This window comes from Mesocricetus auratus, unplaced genomic scaffold (assembly GCF_017639785.1).
Source record: "Mesocricetus auratus isolate SY011 unplaced genomic scaffold, BCM_Maur_2.0 Super-Scaffold_100011, whole genome shotgun sequence".
Classification (NCBI taxonomy): domain Eukaryota; kingdom Metazoa; phylum Chordata; class Mammalia; order Rodentia; family Cricetidae; genus Mesocricetus; species Mesocricetus auratus.
This window is the reverse complement of record NW_024429195.1, coordinates 13,750,140-13,770,030: the sequence shown is the minus strand read 5'-3', so window position 1 is coordinate 13,770,030 and position 19,891 is coordinate 13,750,140. Positions and strand designations below refer to the sequence as shown.

General features: G+C 49.3%; 1 long non-coding RNA gene across 1 annotated transcript; it reads right to left on the bottom strand.

The window, feature by feature from the left end:
• Positions 1–6,274: 6,274 nt before the first annotated feature.
• Positions 6,275–19,623, bottom strand: LOC121143193. Its single transcript, XR_005880356.1, has 2 exons — positions 18,948–19,623; positions 6,275–6,439 (listed from the first exon to the last, which is right to left on the bottom strand). It is a non-coding gene; the product is annotated as an uncharacterized LOC121143193 (long non-coding RNA).
• Positions 19,624–19,891: the final 268 nt, after the last annotated feature.

Below are 19,891 nucleotides of genomic sequence, written 5' to 3'. Positions count from 1 at the left end.
TCTGCCTCCCAAATTCTGGAACTAAAGGTGTGCACTACCACTACCCAGCCTGTTCTGTAAACTTATTGTAATTTTGTAAGCATCTCCTTATTTAGGTTAGGAAAATTTTCTCCTATGATTCTCTTGTATTCTGTTGGTGAAGCTTACCTCTAGTTGCTGTTCAAATTCCTATTTCTCTTTTCAGGTCTTGAGCAGTTTTATTGGCTTCTCTTCTTTAAGGGATTTATTAATTTCCCCAATTGTTTATTTGTGTTTTTTCTGGATTTCTTCATGGCCTCTCTAAGGACCTCTATCATTTTTCATATAGTTGATTTTAAGGTCTTTTTCTTGTGCCTCAGCTATGTTGGAATATCCAGGGTCTGCTGTGGTAGGATAGCTGGACTCTGGTGGAGACGTGTTGTCCTGGTTATTATTGATTGGAATATTATTATTGATTGGAATATGTTGGAATATCCAGGGTCTGCTGTGGTAGGATAGCTGGACTCTGGTGGAGACGTGTTGTCCTGGTTATTATTGATTGGAATATTATTATTGATTGGAATATGTTGGAATATCCAGGGTCTGCTGTGGTAGGATAGCTGGACTCTGGTGGAGACGTGTTGTCCTGGTTATTATTGATTGGAATATTATTATTGATTGGAATATGTTGGAATATCCAGGGTCTGCTGTGGTAGGATAGCTGGACTCTGGTGGAGACATGTTGTCCTGGTTATTATTGATTGTGCTTTTACTCTGGCATCTAGACATCTGGATTTGGAGTGATTATAGGCCTAGGTGCTGATTTCTGGGTTTGTTTTGGTTGGCTAAGAGTGTTGTTCCTTGGTTTCTGTTTCCTCTCTGGATTTTTGAAGAGCGTAATGGCTGAGTGTTGCCTGCTTTATTGGCCTGCCTGGTTGGTGTGTTTACAGGGAATGCTAGCTGTTGTTAGAGGCTAGGATGCAGCCATGAGTAGGAGGAGGAGGCCAAGGTGGGGGGAGGGCGCACAGGAGGCGTGGACAGGAGGGAGGGACAGTTGCAGCTGGTTCTGTTGCAGTGCTAGGGGTGACCCTGAGGACTGGGTCTGGGGGGGCAGAGAGAGAGGAGAAGGTGCTCAGCAGCCTATCTCGTCTGTTCGTAAGATCGTTTTACTATTCAAAGTGAAACCCTTCAAAGCCTTCCGAAGTTACCTACTTTGTGAAACTTTAAACACTGGTTAATTACACAGCCCTAGTAGACTCCTTCTGATTCTCAGGACAAAATTCACCTCTTCCATAATGTGAAAATACTATACACAGCAAGCACTTGGTCCATTTTAAGGACCATTTAGATTTAGAACAAGAATCAATCAACTCCTGTCACCAGAGGGCACCAATGCTCAAGTTGCTAGGACAACTGCAAACTACAGGGTCACATCATTAGAGACTGGGAAGGTGTCACCTGGGGTTTGTGCACTGGTCTCATTTAATCCTATCAGAAGTCTGAGTCCTTCTTCAGGGAAGGTCTGTCCTGCACTCTTTCACGGCTCTGTCTAGAATTTAACAGCTCTCCTGCCACCCATCCTCGGCCGTAGACCACAGATTCATCCACCTCCCGTGTAGGCATCGAGCACTTACTGTGTACCTAGTAAAACAGCAGTGGGCCACATGGGCAGTGTCGCTGTCCTCAGGAGCTCGCACTTCAAGGGTAGAACAATTTTAACAACCCGCCCAGCCAAATACACGGTAGATCCCAGAAAGGGCAGAGTGAGCACAGCGGGAATATCTGATTGGGATGAGGTCATGGAAATGCAGGATTTACTGGGGACACCTGTAACAAATTGTGTAGCTTAAGACAACCAAAAGTGACTGTTCTCTCTCACAGGTTCTCCTGTAGCCCAGGCTGGCTTCTCTGCTGACTATGTAGCTCAGGCTGGCTCGTCTTCTATGGAACTGAGGATGACCTTGCACTCTGATCCCACAGAGTGCTAGAGTTCACAGATGTGCACCAACAACTCACCCGGTTTATGCATTTCTGCGGGTCAAGCCCAGGGCTGTGCTCAAGCTAGGCAAGTACTCTACCAACAGAGCTACGTCCTCAGCTCTGTAGTCTATGTTTATTTAGTGTGTGTGTGTGTGTGTGTGGTGTGATGTGTGTGTGTGTGTGTGAGTGTGTGGTGTGATGTGTGTGTGTGTATGTGTGGTGTGTGTGTGTGTGTGTGTGTGTGTGTGTGTGTGTGTGTGTGGTGTGTGTGTGGTGTGTCACGGTGCTCATGCTGAGATGGGAAAGCAGCCTAAAGGAAACAGTTCTCTCCTTTATAATATGGGTTCTGGGTCATTTAGGTTTGGTGGCAGGCACCTCAAACTCACAGAGGTCCGCCTGCCTCAGCCTCCGGAGTGCTGGGATTAAAGGGATGTGCCACCACCACCCAGTTCATCTTATTTTTAACTAAAAAAAGAGAAAACAAACAAATAAATAAATAAATTTTGAGAGTGAGTCTCACTATATAGCTCAGGCTGGCCTAGAGCTCACATCACACCCCCTCTGCTTCCACTCAGGAATACGGGGGTCTGAGGCTTGTACCATCATGCACAGATCTTTTCAAGGTCTGTGAAGGCCAGCGTCCACAATGAAACATCCCTGGTCCCCCCCCCCCGAGCTTTTCCTCCTGCGGCCGCCCCACCCAGTCCCTCTCTTGCTGCCTCCTTTGTCTTCTGGTGTCCATGGTACCCTGACCCTGCATGGTGGCTCTTAGGACTCCTCATGGGCTGAGTGTGTCCCTCCTCCAAATGTGTCTGCTGAAGCCACAGTTCTCAGTGTAGCTGGATTTGAATGGGGGTAGGGAATCTGTGGGCACAACAAAGCTTAAATGAGGTCCCCAGGGGTCGGGTCCTGATGCTGCTGTAAGATTGTGTCCTCAGGGAGACAGGCCAGCTCCACCCCACCCCTCCCTGCACACAGGGTCACATGAGGACACGGAGGAAGGACAACTGTCTCTAAGCCAGGAAACGCTCTCACCTGAACTCAACCTTGATGTTGGATTTCAGATTTCACAACCGTGAGGAAAAAAGTAGTCTGCTGTTCAAGGCACACAGCTGTTTTGCACAACAGCCTTGTAGAATCTACAGTGTAGATGGAGACCGCCCACCTGCCTCGTTCTGTATAGGCTGCTCCGCTCCAGGTCTTTAGCTCACCCCAGCTTAAGTCACACGGCAGGATATTCACTTGTTCAGGGGTTCGGACTCTCCGGAACAGCGCCTGAGGTGGGGTGGGGGGAGCACCACTGGTGAATTCACTACAGAAAGGTGTGGAGGACGTGACAAAAAGGCTGAGCCCAAGTAAGGGTTCGAGGCCCTGGGAGCAGGGTACAGTGCGTGCGTGTGTGTGTGTGTGTGTGTGTGTGGGGGGGGGAACCTTTCCAAGAGCTGAAGGAAGACCCAGCGTAGGTGGAGGGTTAGTGTGAAGGCTGAGGGAGTAAGTACTCCAGAAAGGGTTAGATAGTGCAGGGCTGGTGCAGACGGGTGAAGGGACAGGTCAGCGGAGTCCCGTGAGTCCTGTGGGCCATGATCTGTGAGTCCTGCGGGCGTGAGCAGCGTCTGCGTCTTATCTTCAGGCAGTGTAAAGTCTTAGGGAGAACTGTACAGAGCTCAGGGGACCCGGGCTACAGCTTGGACCCAGAAAATCCTTCCAAGGTTCCCGTTCTGAAGGTTTGTTCTCTAGACTACCATGAGAAATGGTGAAGCCTTTAAGAGGCAGGACCTAGCGGAAGGAGGTCAAGTCATTGCGGCCGGCCTTTAAAGGAGACACTGGGACTCTACCCATTTCACCTCATGCTTTCCCCCAGATGTGTTGCTACAGTCCCATGTGTAGAGGGTCTAGTGATCAGTCACTGAGGCCCCTGAGGGGCTGAGCCAGAGTAAACCTTTCATCCTTGTAAGCTGTTATCTTGTCCCAAATGAGCCGTCAATGTCAGCCGACACACCCCCACAGGGGCTCAGGGAACACCTCAGAAGGGGAAGCTAGGAGAATGGGGAGCAGTGCTGGGAAACGCTTGTTTCAGGACATGGCGGGATGTGGCTGTTGTACTCAAGGACTCCCGGAAGCTGGGGGGACCTGCACAGAGCTGTATAAAATCAGTCAAAATTCTGGCATAGAGGGGGTAGATGATCTTTAGGACGTGCCACTTACTGAGGAGTTACTCATAGTTTCCAAGGGGAGGACAATCGTTAGTTTCCACTCATGTGACTGCTTGTAGGATTCTCATGTCCCAGTGAATGGTGCTGTACCCTTGCACAACTGAACTGGATTAATGGAAATAAAAAACAAAAAGACTTGAAGTTGGGAGCGGGACATGTTGAGGGGATATAGGAGCAGTTGAAGGGGGGAATGAGGTGCAGTTATGGTCGTATTCATTGTGTACTTGTATGCAGTTATGAAGAAGAAAGAATTTTATTAAAAAGTTGATTATCTTGGGTGTTTTGCCACAACAGCGATGAACTTACTAAGAACACATTAGGGACATTTCAGAATTGACTCAGGAAAGGTCAGAGGTGGCAGGAAAGAGGACAGGCACCGGAGAAAAAAAGGTCTCCTTGGAAATGTGTGTCTAAAGTGGAGGTAAGGGAATCGGCTGTGGGTGAGATCTGAGAGCTACAGAGAGGAAGGCCTCAGCCTAGCTCAAGGTTTGTGCTGACCGGGACGGTGAGGGCAAGGCGGGAACAAGGAGGCAGCCCTGAAGCTGGGGTCTCAGCGAGGGTCAGGTGAGGACACCGGGCTGGGAGGAGCGGGGGTGGGGGAGTGGGGGGGTGGGGTAGGGAAGAGAGGGACAAGGATGAGTCCGTCTAGGGCAGGATGGGTCCGAGCAGCTCCAGGAGGGGGGTCTGCGTGCAGGAAGCAGCAGACAGGGAAAGAGGGATGGGACGGCCAGACTTGGAGTTGGAAGGGAAGAAGCTCAGGTGGAAAGGGCTTAGAGAGTGGACTGAGGAGGAGACCAGGACAGAGCTCCAGAAAACTCTGTTCTGGATTGGAGGAGTCTAAGATGAAGGAGGGGAAGGAGAAGGTGGGTGCAGAGAGAGACAGAGAGACAGAGAGAGACAGAGAGGCAGAGAGAGACAGAGACAGAGAGACACATAGAGAGAGACACAGAGACAGAGACAGAGACAGAGACAGGGACAGAGACAGAGAAACTGTTAAGACCAAGATGGAGCATGCATTATAGAAAAAGGACGGGGAATCGTTTGTAGCAGAAAATGTTGCCAGTGGGTAGGACACACTGTCCTCCATCAGGGTGGCAGTGGCTCTAGTGACAGCCATTTTGGCATCCTGGCCTGTGGGTGAGGGAGGGGGGAGCTGGGGAGACAAGATAACTCTCCAGAAGAGGAAGGAGGGTGTTGGGAATAGAGGAGAAAGGGGAGCGAGTGAGTGAGCATTGTGTGTGTGTGTGTGTGTGTGTGAGAGAGAGAAACAGAGAGACAGAGAGAGACAGAGAGAGAGAGAGAGAGAGAGAGAGAGAGAGAGAGAGAGAGAGAGAGAGAGAGAGAGAGAGAGAGAGAGAGAGAAACAGAGACAGAGACAGAGCATGTGCAGGCCAAAAGTTGATGTCACGTGTCCTACGCCATTGTTCCTCACCTTAGCTCTCGAGACGGCGTCTCTCACCTCTTGCTGACCTGGAGTTCACTACTTTGTCTAGGCAGGCTGGCCTGCAGCCTCCAGGGCTGGGCTTACAGAAGTGCACCGCTCTGCTCAGCTTTTACGTGGGGGCTGGCATGGAACTCAGATGCTCATGTTTGTGTGGCCGGCACTCTCCTGCCTGAGCTGTCTGCCCCGCCTCTGATGTGACTTACAAGACAGTCAGTTGTCGACTTCCCTCGTTACTGTGGCACAATAAGTGACAGAGACATGACCTAAGGGAAGAACTTGGATTATGGTTTCCTGGACTCCAGTCCCTGCTTTTATTTTCATCCATTATGAAAACGGGAGCACATGCGGGCGTATGCTCACTTAACTATGGACAGGAAGTGGACATGAAGGAAGGGACCAGGGGCCAGTTCCAACCTTCACAGGCACACCCCAGTCATCTGTTTACTCCAGCTGGGCCATGTCTCCTAAGTTAGCTCCTCCACCTCCCCAAATGGCATCACTAGCTAGGGACCTGAGCCTATGGGGGACTTTTCCTATTCAAGCTGTAACCAAGGAAACCAAGGAGTAAAAATGAAACATGCTTAATGCTGATGGGGAGAGTCTATAGGAAAGAGACTGCAGGCAGTGGCAGGGCTAATCCCTCCATAGGAAGGCCAGGATCTAGAGTCCCCAGACAGGATGATGGGAGTGGCATGGTTTATTATACGAGGGAGAGGAGAAGGGGAATCGGGCAGGCGTGCAGCTTTGGTGCGGGATCTGACTGGCATCCTCTTCTAGGTGCTTCTCTTTCCTTCTGGGTGGAGTGGGTTGGGGTGATCTTCTGGGGGAGACTGGAGCTTGAGACCTGCAGCATGAGTGGAGGCACAGGTCAGGAGATGCAACGTGTTCTCTTCCTGCCGGGTCCCGCAGATGTCTCAGCCCCCAAATAACACACGGAATACTATAGTAATTAGGAAGCTGTTGGCCATTTGCTTGGTTTCTTATCGGCTAGCTCTTGCTTAATTATTAACCCATAACTGCTAATCTGAGTATTTCCACGTGGTCTTACCGGAGAAAGGGTCCAGACCTCTTACTCCTCTGGTGTTCTACATGGTGACTCACTGTGCCTCTGTTTCCCAGAATCCTCCTCGACTCCTAGTCCACCTATCTTGCTTCTCTATTGGCCAACAGTACTCAACCAATAAGACAGCATATACACAGAAGGACCAGGGAAGGCTGAGAGGTCAAAGGTGACGTCTGAGAAGCTTCCAGATGTGAGCCCATCAGCAGGTAGGATGCTCTAGGCCTGTAGTTTCAGGGAGGTGACCTTCTGGTGTGACAGGGTCAGGGGAACAGAGAAGTGAGGTGACACTGGTTGGATGCCAAGGTCATTGACGATTCAGACAGGACTCAGGGACTGGAATTCAAATGGAAAACTGAAACCTTTGAGGGAAACCAGTAACTCACACCATTTGGGGTTTTGACCTAAATAGCAGAGTCCTGAGATGGGGGATGTCCTTCTGTGTACTGTGAATACATTTCTCTTATTGGCTGATGAGTAAAACTGTTCTGACCAACGGACAGACTAAAAGAACGCAGACAAGAAGAAGGCAGAGAGGGAGTTTCGGGAGAGATGCCATGTAGCTCCTGAGAAGGTAGGATGCCTGGGCATTCTCTGCTAAAATAAGACCATGTGTGTAGAGAGAAGCCTTTTCCTTGCCAGCAGCTTTGGTTTATCCCCTGCCAGTCGCCTGAGCTCTGCGGTGCTGTAGTCCCCAAATAACACACAAGACGCGGTAGTAATTATGAAGCTGTTGGCCTTGCTTGTTTCTTACTGGCTAGGTCTGACTTAAGTAATTACCCCATAATTGTTAATCTAAGTATTTCTCTTACCGGAGAAGTTTCCCGGCTTCTTATCCCTATGGCGGTTACATGTTGACTCCCTGTGTTTCTCCTACCCAGAGTCCTCCTGGATTCCTAGTTCCACCTATCTTGTTTCCCTATTGGCCAACAGTGCTTTATTGACATATACACAGGACTTCCCCAACACATGTGGAAATACATAGATTAATAGTTATGGGTTAATAATTAAGACAGAGCGCCGGGTGTTGGTGGCTCACACCTTTAATCCCAGCACTCGGGAGGCAGAGGCAGGCGGACCTCTGTGAGTTCGAGACCAGCCTGGACTACCAAGTGAGTTCCAGGACAGCCTCCAAAGCCACAGAGAAACCCTGTCTCGAAAAAAAAAAATTAAGACAGAGCTAGCCAGTAAGAAGCCTAAGCCATCAGTCAAACAGTTTGTAATTAATATAAGCTTCGGTGTATTTATTTGGGACTAAAAGGCTGTGGGACCGGTTGGGACAGAAACTTCCATCTACAGTCCTGGAACCAAGGCATCAGACTGAATATGAGAACTATTTTCCCCTGGTTGATGAAGGTCTGCTCAGCTTTTGCAAGGGTCTGCTTTCTCCAGACTATGATGAAACTTACTTAGTCAGATGTGCTAGGGTAAGGTATTACCCCCAAACTTTACCATGTGATCCGATCAACTGTGTAGTCAGTGGATGCAACCTCCCCAAGGAAAGTCAGCCCCACAAGCAAACTAAGTCAAGGATGTCACTCCAAAGTGGCACGGTTTCCTTAATTAATGTTTAGTTTTGGTTTTACATACTGCTACCTAGCTAAACTCAAACCCACATGTTAGCTCTTGTATAATTTAAATATTTTTCAGGTATTTTATTTCTTTGTGCATGTATATACTGGCAGGTGCTCACGTATGTGGATATATATGGAGGCCAGAAATCAACCTTGGGTGCTGTTCCTCTGGTACCATCTACATGTTTATTTTTCTATATGAAAAGTTATTTATTTATTATACACACACCCAACAGAGGACAACTTTTAGGTCCCTGGGATGGAACTAGGGTTGTCAGGTTTGATGACAAGTGTCTTTACGTGCTGGGCCATCTCACTGGTTGGTTCACATCTTGTTTATTTTTGAGATAGGGTCTCTAACTGGCCTGGAGTTTACCAAATAGGCTAGTCTGGTGGTCAGTGGGCCCTGGGGACACACCTGTGTTCACCTCGCTAGTGCTGGGATTACAAGTACACGCCACACTGCCTGGCTTCTTTCCTTGTGTTCTGGCAGTCATACTTAGATGCCCACGTTGGCAATATAAGCACTTTACCAACTGAGCAGCCAGATGGGTTTTAACATTATAAATTGGTCTGTAGGACCCGTTACCAGACTCCCTTTCCTGGGTGTGTAATTCAAAGCTGGTGGAATCTCTACCTCAAATGGTATATCCTCAAAATCCATTTCTGTCTTAGTAGAATTTGGCCATAATAGATTTTAATATCTTTATTGAAGACTGATACTAATCTCACACACTCTGATTTCAAATTCAAAGTTAGCCTACTCTTGTTATCTCTTTCAGAGGGAATATTTCTCTATTCCTTACCTACTTGGAAATGTAAACCCAAAGATCTTCTTATTAACAAGAAACAGACTTAGCTGGATGGAGGTGGTGCACACCTATAATTCCAGCACTCAGGAGGCACAGGCAGGGTAATCTCTGTGAATTCAAGGTCAGCCTAGTCTACAGAGCAAGTTCCAGGACAAACAAGCCTGCACAGAGAAACACTGTCTTTAAAAAAACCAAAATAATAATAATAATAGTAATAATCTCAGTAGACAGTTCATCCTGAAGGTCCCCTGTTCCTGTTTTCCAGGGTTGGAAATACAGACAGACCATGCAGCACTTATGTGGGTTTCTGGGATCTAAACTTCTGAAAATAAAATTAAGAAAACAGATCTCTTTACAATGATGTCTCGCCATTTTGGCTTCTTTTGTCCCCAGATTTCTTATTGACATTCATACACAAATATACACATGTACATGTGGAGTGTGTGTGTGTGTGTGTGTGTGTGTGTGTGTGTGTGCAACATGCATTCTTATCACAACTGATGAAAGCATTCTGGATTTAGACTGGTCTACCTTGAATCCAAGTTTTGCTCACTTTGGGCATGAGGCAAGTACACAGACTCTCTGGGCCACTTCCCAGCATAGAACAGTAATATTTTAAGACTTCATGATGTTTAAATGTGATGTGTATCAAATGTTAGCCCAGAGCCTGGAACAGTGAATTCTCATCTAATGGTCTGGAATGACTCTGAAGTCTACATCTTGCTACCAACAGAAGCACTTGTAAACGGAAATTCATCCAGGAGATCAGAGGAGATCCCAACCAGGGCTTTATCTGTTAGAACTAAAAATAATTGCTTGCCCCAGTGACGGTTTTTCTAGAACAGCATCTCCAGTGCTCAAGTACTGACCCATCTGTAGACACTCATAATAAATACATGGTTCTATCAAGTCTGTGTTTTTATTTGTTTGGCTTGGTTTTTTGAGACAGGGTTTCTCTGTGTAGCCCTGGATGTCCTGGAACTTGCTCTGCAGCCCAGGCTGGCCTTGAACTCACAGAAATCTTCCTGCTTCTGCCTCCTAAATGCTGGCATTAAAGACATGTGCCACCACTGTCTAGCCAATTGTCAGATTTTACGCAATGTTTCCATTTTTTTGAAAATTCACATTTGCTGAGAATGGCGACACCTTTAATCTCACCATTTGGAAGGCAGAGGCAGGTGGGCCTCTCTGAGTTTGAGGTCAGCCTAGTGACACCATGCCTGGCATTTTAATTGGGTGTTGGTGATCCAAACTCTAAGTGAACCATTTCCTCAGGGCCAACTACATTAGACAGTCAGGCAAGGCTTCATGAGATACTAACAAAACCTAAGGTTGTATAGGTACAAAAGCTATGTCCATGCTAGGAGCAGGAGACTTGCCTCCTCTTCTGGCTAACCTGATGGATCTAGGTGACCCACAGCTATACAATTTGACCTTGCCATTGGTAACATTTGCCATTTTTCTTAGGGTTGTATAAAGTCTCCCAGTGTCTACAGTGCCCTCGGTGGCCATTTGAGTCACAGGGAAGAAAAATAATCTCCACAAAACACAGAATGGATACTGGCAGCCTGGGGAAGAGATGCTCATGGTTATGACCCACTCACAGACTTTTGAAATATAGGTCAGATGGAGAGGAAGTGAAACTTCCTATTGAAGTTTCATTTATAGCATGTGTCTGAAAATTGCTAAATGTAATTTCTTGGTGTAAAATAAACTGCAGAAATCTGGGCTGTGTCCGTCTGCTGTATGTTTATGGAAGCCATTCTGTCTGAAGCTGAGATGTTGTGAAATGATATAGTGGCACTAACAGCCACAATTAGTGTAACAGATGTGACCCTCTTCTCCAGCTCCAAGGCTGTCAGGATCTCAGCAACCGGATCCAGAAACTATCTGGGAATTCCTAAAATCCACACAATCCTGCCCATGTGAAGGACAACATCGACGTTTTATTTGCTACACATTCCTTTGTGCATCTTAGTACTTTCTACTTTCCTTCTTTAGAGACTTCAAACAATAAGCATGGGGCTAGAATGATGGTTCATTTGGTGACGTGTTAGCATTGAGGAGGCAGAGATAAGAGGACCTCCAGGGTTTGAGGTCCAAGTCCTCAAATGGATGAGCTCCAAGTCCCAGCGAGAGACCCAACCTCAAAAGAAAGGTGGTTTAAAAAAAAGAGGGCCAGAGAGATGGCTCAGTGAACAGGATGTCCGCTGTGGAAGTGTGAAGACGGGATTTGAGATATCTCCAAACCACATAAAAGACAGGCAGACAGGCGTGGTGGTCACTTGTCATCCAAGTACTGGGGTGGGTAGGGACAGAGGATTCCCAGGGTGAGCTGAACAGCCAGACCAGCTGCAACGCAAGCTCTGGGTTCTGTGAGAGACCCTGCCTCAATAAGTGCAGTGAAGAACAACCACATAAGACACCTGACATCTATGTAGGGCTTCAATATACATGTGCCCACAATGCATGTGCATCCCCACACAATGCTCCCCATGTCAATGTACACGCGCACACACACACACATACCACACATACACACACACACCTCAATAAGTGCAGTGAAGAACAACCACATAAGACACCTGACATCTATGGAGGGCTTCAATATACATGTGCCCACAATGCATGTGCATCCCCACACAATATACATGTGCCCACAATGCATGTGCATCCCCACACAATATACATGTGCCCACAATGCATGTGCATCCCCACACAATATACATGTGCCCACAATGCATGTGCATCCCCACACAATATACATGTGCCCACAATGCATGTGCGTCCCCACACAATGCTTCCCCATGTCAATGTACACGCGTACACACACACACACATACCACACATACCACACATACACACACACACCTCAATAAGTGCAGTGAAGAACAACCACATAAGACACCTGACATCTATGGAGGGCTTCAATATACATGTGCCCACAATGCATGTGCATCCCCACACAATGCTCCCCCATGTCAATGTACACGCGCACACACACACACATACCACACACACACACACACACCATACACACACCACACACACCACATACACCACACACACACCACACACACACACCACACAACACCACACACACACACACCACACACACATACACAACACACACACACACCACACACCAAAAACCACACATGCCACACACACACCATACACCACCCACACACATACACAACACACACCACACACACCACACAACACACCATAAACACACCACATACCATAAACACACCACACACCCCACACACGCACACCCCACACACCCCACACACACCCCACACCCCCGACTCTGTAGACCAGGATGGCCTCAAACTCAGAGATCCACTTGCCTCTGTCTCCCAAATGCTGGGATTAAAAGTGTGCAACACCACTACCTGGACATATATACATACATACATGTATATATTTTTTTAAAGATTTATTTGTTTTACACAATGGAGTACTATTCAGCAGAAAAAAATACAATGGAATCTTGAAATTTGCAGGCAAATGGATGGAACTAGAAGAAACTATCCTGAGTGAGGTAACCCAGTCACAAAAAGACAAACATGGTATGTACTCAGTCATACATGAATGTTAGACATGGATTAGCCTTCAATCCCTCTGCCATTGAGTCTGGGAAACAGAACCTTCATCCAGTGGCTGATGGAAGCAGAGGCAGACACCCACAGCTAAACACTGAACAGAACTCCTGGAACCCAGTTGCAGAGAGGGAAGACTGCTGAGCAAAAGGGTCAAAACTGGCCTGGTTTAACCCACAGAAACAGCTGACCTGAACAAGGGGGAGCTCATGGACTCCAGACTGATGGCTGAGGGGCCAGCAGGGGACTGACCCAGACCCCTGAATGTGGGTGTCAATGAGGAGGCCTAGGCAATCTATGGGGCCTTGGGTAGTAGATCAGTATTTATCCCTGGTATGCAAATAGACTTTGGGTGCCCATCCCACAATGAGGGATGCTCTCTCACCCTGGACACTTGTGGGAGGGGCTAGGCCCTGCCCTGGATGAAATGACAGACTCTGGAGATCCCCATGGAGGGCCTCACCTTCCCTGGGAAATGGAGTGGGGATTGGGTAGGGGGTTGGGGGACCTGATGGGGAGGGTGGGGGAGGAGGGGAGGGAGAGGGAGCTGGGATTGACATGTGAAGCAAGCTTGTTTCTAATTTCAATAAAAAATATTTATTTTAAGGCAAAATGGTAGTGATACACACCCTTAATCCTAGCCTTTGGGAGGCAGAGGCAGGTGGATCTCTGTGAATTTGAGGCCATCCTGGTCTACAGGGCAAGTTCTGGGACAGCCAGGGCTACACGGCGAAACCTTGTCATGAAAAACAACAATAAAGTTGGGCGGTGGTGGTGCACGCCTTTAATACCAGCACTCGGGAGGCAGAGGCAGGTGGATCTCTGTGAGTTCGAGGCCGGGCTGGACTGACAGCCTCCAAAACAATACAGAGAAACCCTGTCTCGTAAAACCAAAAAAAAAAACAACAACAATAAAAAAACAAAACAAAACAAAACAAAAACCAATAAAAAACACCAAACAACCAAACAAAAAAGATTTACTTAACTTGTATGTGTATGGGTGTTTTGTATGCAAGTGTGACTGTGAACCATGTGTGTCTAGTACCCAAGGAGGTCAGGAGAGGGTGTCAGATCCCCTGGAACCAGACAGACAGTTGTGAGTTACCGTGTAGTGCGTGTAGTGCTAGGGATGGACCACGGGTCCTCAGGAAGAGCAGCCTGATGGGGAAGTCCTGTGTATGTGTCAATCAAGCACTGTTGGCCAATGGGGAAGCAAGATAGGAGTCAAGGAGGGTTCTGGGAAAGAGAGACACAGGCAGTCACCATGTAGGCTGCCATAGGAGTGAGAGGTCCGGACCCTTTTCTCCGGTAAGAAACGTACTTAGATTAACAATTATTGGTTAAATACTTAAGTCAGAGCTAGCCAGTAAGAAACAAGCAAACGGCCAACAGCTTCATAATTAACATAGCGTCCTGTGTGTTATTTGGGGACAGCAGCTGTGGGAGGGCTCAGGCGGATGGCGGGGTGGAAAACTACATGACACAGCAACCTGTGCTGTTAACCACGGACCCGCCTCCAGCTGCTCTACTCTCTTTAAGTACCAAGTCTTTGAGATCCGGTTTCCACGCCTAGTGCGTCTCAGTTCAGACTAGTTACATCAGAAGTGCACAGCAGCCACGTGGTCAAATGTTCATTGTCGCGGACATCAAGCTCTGTGTGGTCCACCATCACACACTCTGATTCCGCGTGCGCCAATGCTTTAGTTGTGGTGAGAGTCAGAATCACCATGGAGCCGGGCGTTGGTGGCGCCTGCCTTTAACCCCAGCACTCGGGAGGCAGAGGCAGGTGGATCTCTGTGAGTTCGAGGCCAGCCTGGACTACCAAGCGAGTTCCAGGACAGCCTCCAAAACAATACAGAGAAACCCTGTCTCGAAACACCAAAAAAAAAAAAAAAAAAAAAAAAGAATCACCATGGACACAGAGCTCTGGGCATGTCGCCCGAGATTTCTGGACTGTGTCGACTGAGGTGGGAAGGTCCACTAAGTGAAGGTCACTCCCTTCACGGATGGAGCCCCCATGGGGAACAAGCTGAGAGCAGCTCTCTCTCCCTGCTTCCCGGCTGCAGAGGCAGGGTGGCCCGCTGGCTCCCCTGGACCACGCCTTCGTGTTTGCCTCAAACTGGGAGGCAAAATAAACCCTTTCTCCCTTTAGTGTCGTTTCCAGGTATTGTGTAAAGTGAGAAAAGAAACTCAGTCAAGTGTTCTTCAAACTCTTGGATGTTCCCATGAGACATTGTGTTAGTTTCTTTTCTGTGGCTGCAGTAAATCACCATGGCCAAAAGCAACTCACAAGATGAAGAACTTATGAGGTCACGGTTCCAGAGAAGTAAGAATCTGTCATGGCAGAGAAGCAAGGCAGTGAGTGACAGACAGTGAGTGACAGTCAGTGACAGACAGTGACAGACAGTGAGTGACAGGCAGTGAGAGACAGACAGTGAGTGACAGACAGTGAGTGACAGACAGTGACAGACATGAGTGACAGGCAGTGACAGACAGTGAGTGACAGGCAGTGACAGACAGTGAGTGACAGTGAGTGACAGTGAGTGACAGTGAGTGACAGACAGTGACAGACAGTGAGTGACAGTGAGTGACAGTGAGTGACAGTGAGTGACAGACAGTGACAGACAGTGACAGACAGTGAGTGACAGACAGTGAGAGACAGACAGTGAGTGACAGACAGTGAGAGACAGACAGTGAGTGACAGACAGTGAGTGACAGTGAGAGACAGTGACAGACAGTGAGTGACAGGCAGTGACAGACAGTGAGTGACAGACAGTGACAGGCAGTGAGTGACAGACAGTGAGTGACAGACAGTGAGTGACAGACAGTGAGTGACAGACAGTGACAGACAGTGAGTGACAGACAGTGAGAGACAGACAGTGAGTGACAGGCAGTGACAGACAGTGAGTGACAGACAGTGAGTGACAGACAGTGAGTGACAGTGAGAGACAGTGACAGACAGTGACAGACAGTGACAGGCAGTGACAGACAGTGAGTGACAGGCAGTGACAGACAGTGACAGGCAGTGAGTGACAGTGACAGACAGTGAGTGACAGACAGTGAGTGACAGGCAGTGACAGACAGTGAGTGACAGGCAGTGAGTGACAGGCAGTGAGTGACAGGCGTGTCATGAGTGACAGACAGTGAGTGACAGACAGTGACAGACAGTGAGTGACAGGCAGTGAGTGACAGGCGTGTCATGAGTGACAGGCGTGTCATGAGTGACAGACAGTGACAGACAGTGACAGTGACAGACAGTGACAGACAGTGAGTGACAGTGAGTGACAGTGAGTGACAGACAGTGACAGACAGTGACAGACAGTGAGTGACAGACAGTGAGAGACAGACAGTGAGTGACAGACAGTGAGAGACAGACAGTGAGTGACAGGCAGTGAGTGACAGACAGTGACAGACAGTGAGTGACAGACAGTGACAGTGACAGACAGTGAGTGACAGTGACAGACAGTGAGTGACAGACAGTGACAGACAGTGACAGACAGTGAGTGACAGACAGTGACAGACAGTGAGTGACAGGCAGTGACAGACAGTGAGTGACAGACAGTGACAGACAGTGAGTGACAGACAGTGAGTGACAGACAGTGACAGACAGTGAGTGACAGACAGTGAGAGACAGACAGTGAGTGACAGGCAGTGACAGACAGTGAGTGACAGACAGTGAGTGACAGACAGTGAGTGACAGACAGTGAGTGACAGTGAGAGACAGTGACAGACAGTGACAGACAGTGACAGGCAGTGACAGACAGTGAGTGACAGGCAGTGACAGACAGTGACAGGCAGTGAGTGACAGTGACAGACAGTGAGTGACAGACAGTGAGTGACAGGCAGTGACAGACAGTGAGTGACAGGCAGTGAGTGACAGGCAGTGAGTGACAGGCGTGTCATGAGTGACAGACAGTGAGTGACAGACAGTGACAGACAGTGAGTGACAGGCAGTGAGTGACAGGCAGTGAGTGACAGGCGTGTCATGAGTGACAGGCGTGTCATGAGTGACAGACAGTGACAGACAGTGACAGTGACAGACAGTGACAGACAGTGAGTGACAGACAGTGAGTGACAGACAGTGACAGTGACAGACAGTGACAGACAGTGAGTGACAGGCAGTGAGTGACAGACAGTGACAGACAGTGACAGTGAGTGACAGACAGTGACAGACAGTGACAGTGAGTGACAGACATGAGTGACAGACAGTGAGTGACAGACAGTGACAGACATGAGTGACAGACAGTGACAGACATGAGTGACAGACAGTGAGTGACAGACAGTGACAGACATGAGTGACAGACAGTGAGTGACAGACAGTGACAGACATGAGTGACAGGCAGTGACAGACAGTGAGTGACAGGCAGTGAGTGACAGGCAGTGAGTGACAGGCAGTGAGTGACAGGCGTGTCATGAGTGACAGTGAGTGACAGGCGTGTCATGAGTGACAGACAGTGACAGACAGTGAGTGACAGACAGTGAGTGACAGTGAGTGACAGGCAGTGAGTGACAGGCAGTGAGTGACAGACAGTGAGTGACAGCCAGTGACAGTGAGTGACAGACAGTGACAGACAGTGAGTGACAGACAGTGACAGACAGTGAGTGACAGTGAGTGACAGTGAGTGACAGACATGGGTGACAGACAGTGAGTGACAGACATGAGTGACAGACAGTGAGTGACAGACATGAGTGACAGACATGAGTGACAGACATGAGTGACAGACAGTGAGTGACAGACAGTGAGTGACAGACATGAGTGACAGACATGAGTGACAGGCAGTGACAGACAGTGAGTGACAGACAGTGAGTGACAGTGACAGACAGTGAGTGACAGACAGTGACAGACATGAGTGACAGGCAGTGACAGACAGTGAGTGACAGGCAGTGAGTGACAGGCAATGAGTGACAGGCGTGCCATGAGTGACAGTGAGTGACAGGCGTGTCATGAGTGACAGGGAGTGACAGACAGTGAGTGACAGACATGAGTGACAGACATGAGTGACAGACATGAGTGACAGTGAGTGACAGACAGTGACAGACATGAGTGACAGACAGTGAGTGACAGTGACAAACAGTGAGTGACAGACAGTGACAGACATGAGTGACAGACAGTGAGTGACAGTGACAAACAGTGAGTGACAGACATGAGTGACAGGCAGTGACAGACAGTGAGTGACAGACAGTGAGTGACAGGCAGTGAGTGACAGGCAATGAGTGGCAGGCGTGTCATGAGTGACAGGGAGTGACAGGCGTGTCATGAGTGACAGCGAGTGACAGGCGTGTCATGAGTGACAGTGACAGACAGTGACAGGCAGTGAGTGACAGGCGTGTCATGAGTGACAGGCGTGTCATGAGTGACAGTGACAGGCGTGTCATGAGTGACAGTGAGTGACAGGCGTGTCATGAGTGACAGGGAGTGACAGGCGTGTCATGAGTGACAGGCGTGTCATGAGTGACAGTGACAGGCGTGTCATGAGTGACAGTGAGTGACAGGCGTGTCATGAGTGACAGGGAGTGACAGGCGTGTCATGAGTGACAGGCGTGTCATGAGTGACAGGGAGTGACAGGTGTGTCATGAGTGACAGGCGTGTCATGAGTGACAGGCGTGTCATGAGTGACAGTGAGTGACAGGCGTGTCATGAGTGACAGTGAGTGACAGGCGTGTCATGAGTGACAGTGAGTGACAGGCGTGTCATGAGTGACAGGGAGTGACAGGTGTGTCATGAGTGACAGTGAGTGACAGGCGTGTCATGAGTGACAGGCAATGAGTGACAGGCGTGTCATGAGTGACAGTGAGTGACAGGCGTGTCATGAGTGACAGGGAGTGACAGGTGTGTCATGAGTGACAGGGAGTGACAGGTGTGTCATGAGTGACAGTGAGTGACAGGCGTGTCATGAGTGACAGGCAATGAGTGACAGGCGTGTCATGAGTGACAGGCGTGTCATGAGTGACAGTGAGTGACAGGTGTGTCATGAGTGACAGGGAGTGACAGGTGTGTCATGAGTGACAGGGAGTGACAGGCGTGTCATGAGTGACAGGCAGTGAGTGACAGGCGTGTCATGAGTGACAGGGAGTGACAGGCGTGTCATGAGTGACAGGGAGTGGCAGGCGTGGCAGCAGGGCAGGAGGCTCAGAGACCACACCTTCTGTTGTAAGTACGCAGCAGAGCGAGAAGACCCGGGCTGGGGACAGCTGCGGTTCACTGCAGGTCAGCTCTGAGTGCTGCGCTTGTCCAGCAAGATGACACCTCCCAAGCCTCCCCAGAAGAGCCGCCAACTGGGATCAGTGTTCAATACTAACCCTGCGCAGCACGTGTTCATCCGACCACTACCGCCATCCGCACCTACGCCAGTGTGGTGTGTGGGACATGCACTGCGCACGGTTAACAGACGTTTATCCCTACAGTGGGCGTGGCCCGCGGGTGTGGCCCGTGGGCGTGGCCCGTGGGTGTGGCCCGTGGCTGTGGGTGCTTCTTGGTATTACTATGACGATTGTGTGCGTCAGCTCGCTCCCGCGGATGTCTTTTCCTCAGAGCAGAGTTGGTTCTTCCTCTTTGTGTGTCTCTCCCTGTCTCCTGTTCTCTTTCAGGACTCTAGAGAGTGAGTTTGGGGCGTCCTCCTTCCTCGGTTGGCTCCGGAAGTGAGGTCACATCTCTGTGTGCGCATTCCACCCGGGGGCGTGTCTGTTCTCTGTGATGACGTCAGTTACCATTCCAGGCTCCAAAGCTGAGAATGCGCACAGGAGGAGCCAAAGATGCCAGAGAGGCTTGGCGGCTGAGGAAGCGCCTCTCGCACACCGTGGAAAGCGCGGGGGAGAATATGGGTGTGGTTTTGCACACAGCCCCGGTGACTCTAAGATGACAGCGGAAGTCTACTGTGGGCCCGTTACAAAGGAGATGGCTGCACAGAATCAGGGACTAACCCGGAATCTCCCGCCATGTCCAGCAATAGGAAACCCGACGAGTCATGGCACCCCAGGACCCCCAAGGAGCACAGCCGCAGCTTACTAGGGAAGGGTGGCGGAGCAGCCCACAGCCAGTCATCGTGGGGCCGAGGGCCAGGGAGCCTGGCAGAGGTAGTGTCCCTTCCTTTGTGGTGTCAGCTGCCATCTTGCCAGGGGTGGTGACGTGTCAGGAAGCAGACCTGTTGCTAAGCAACCAAAGAGGCTGAGGAAATTCCCTTCCCCAGGGAGACAGAATGCTAGGGGCCTCCAAGAAGGATTTGAGTATTAACAAACAAAAGTGT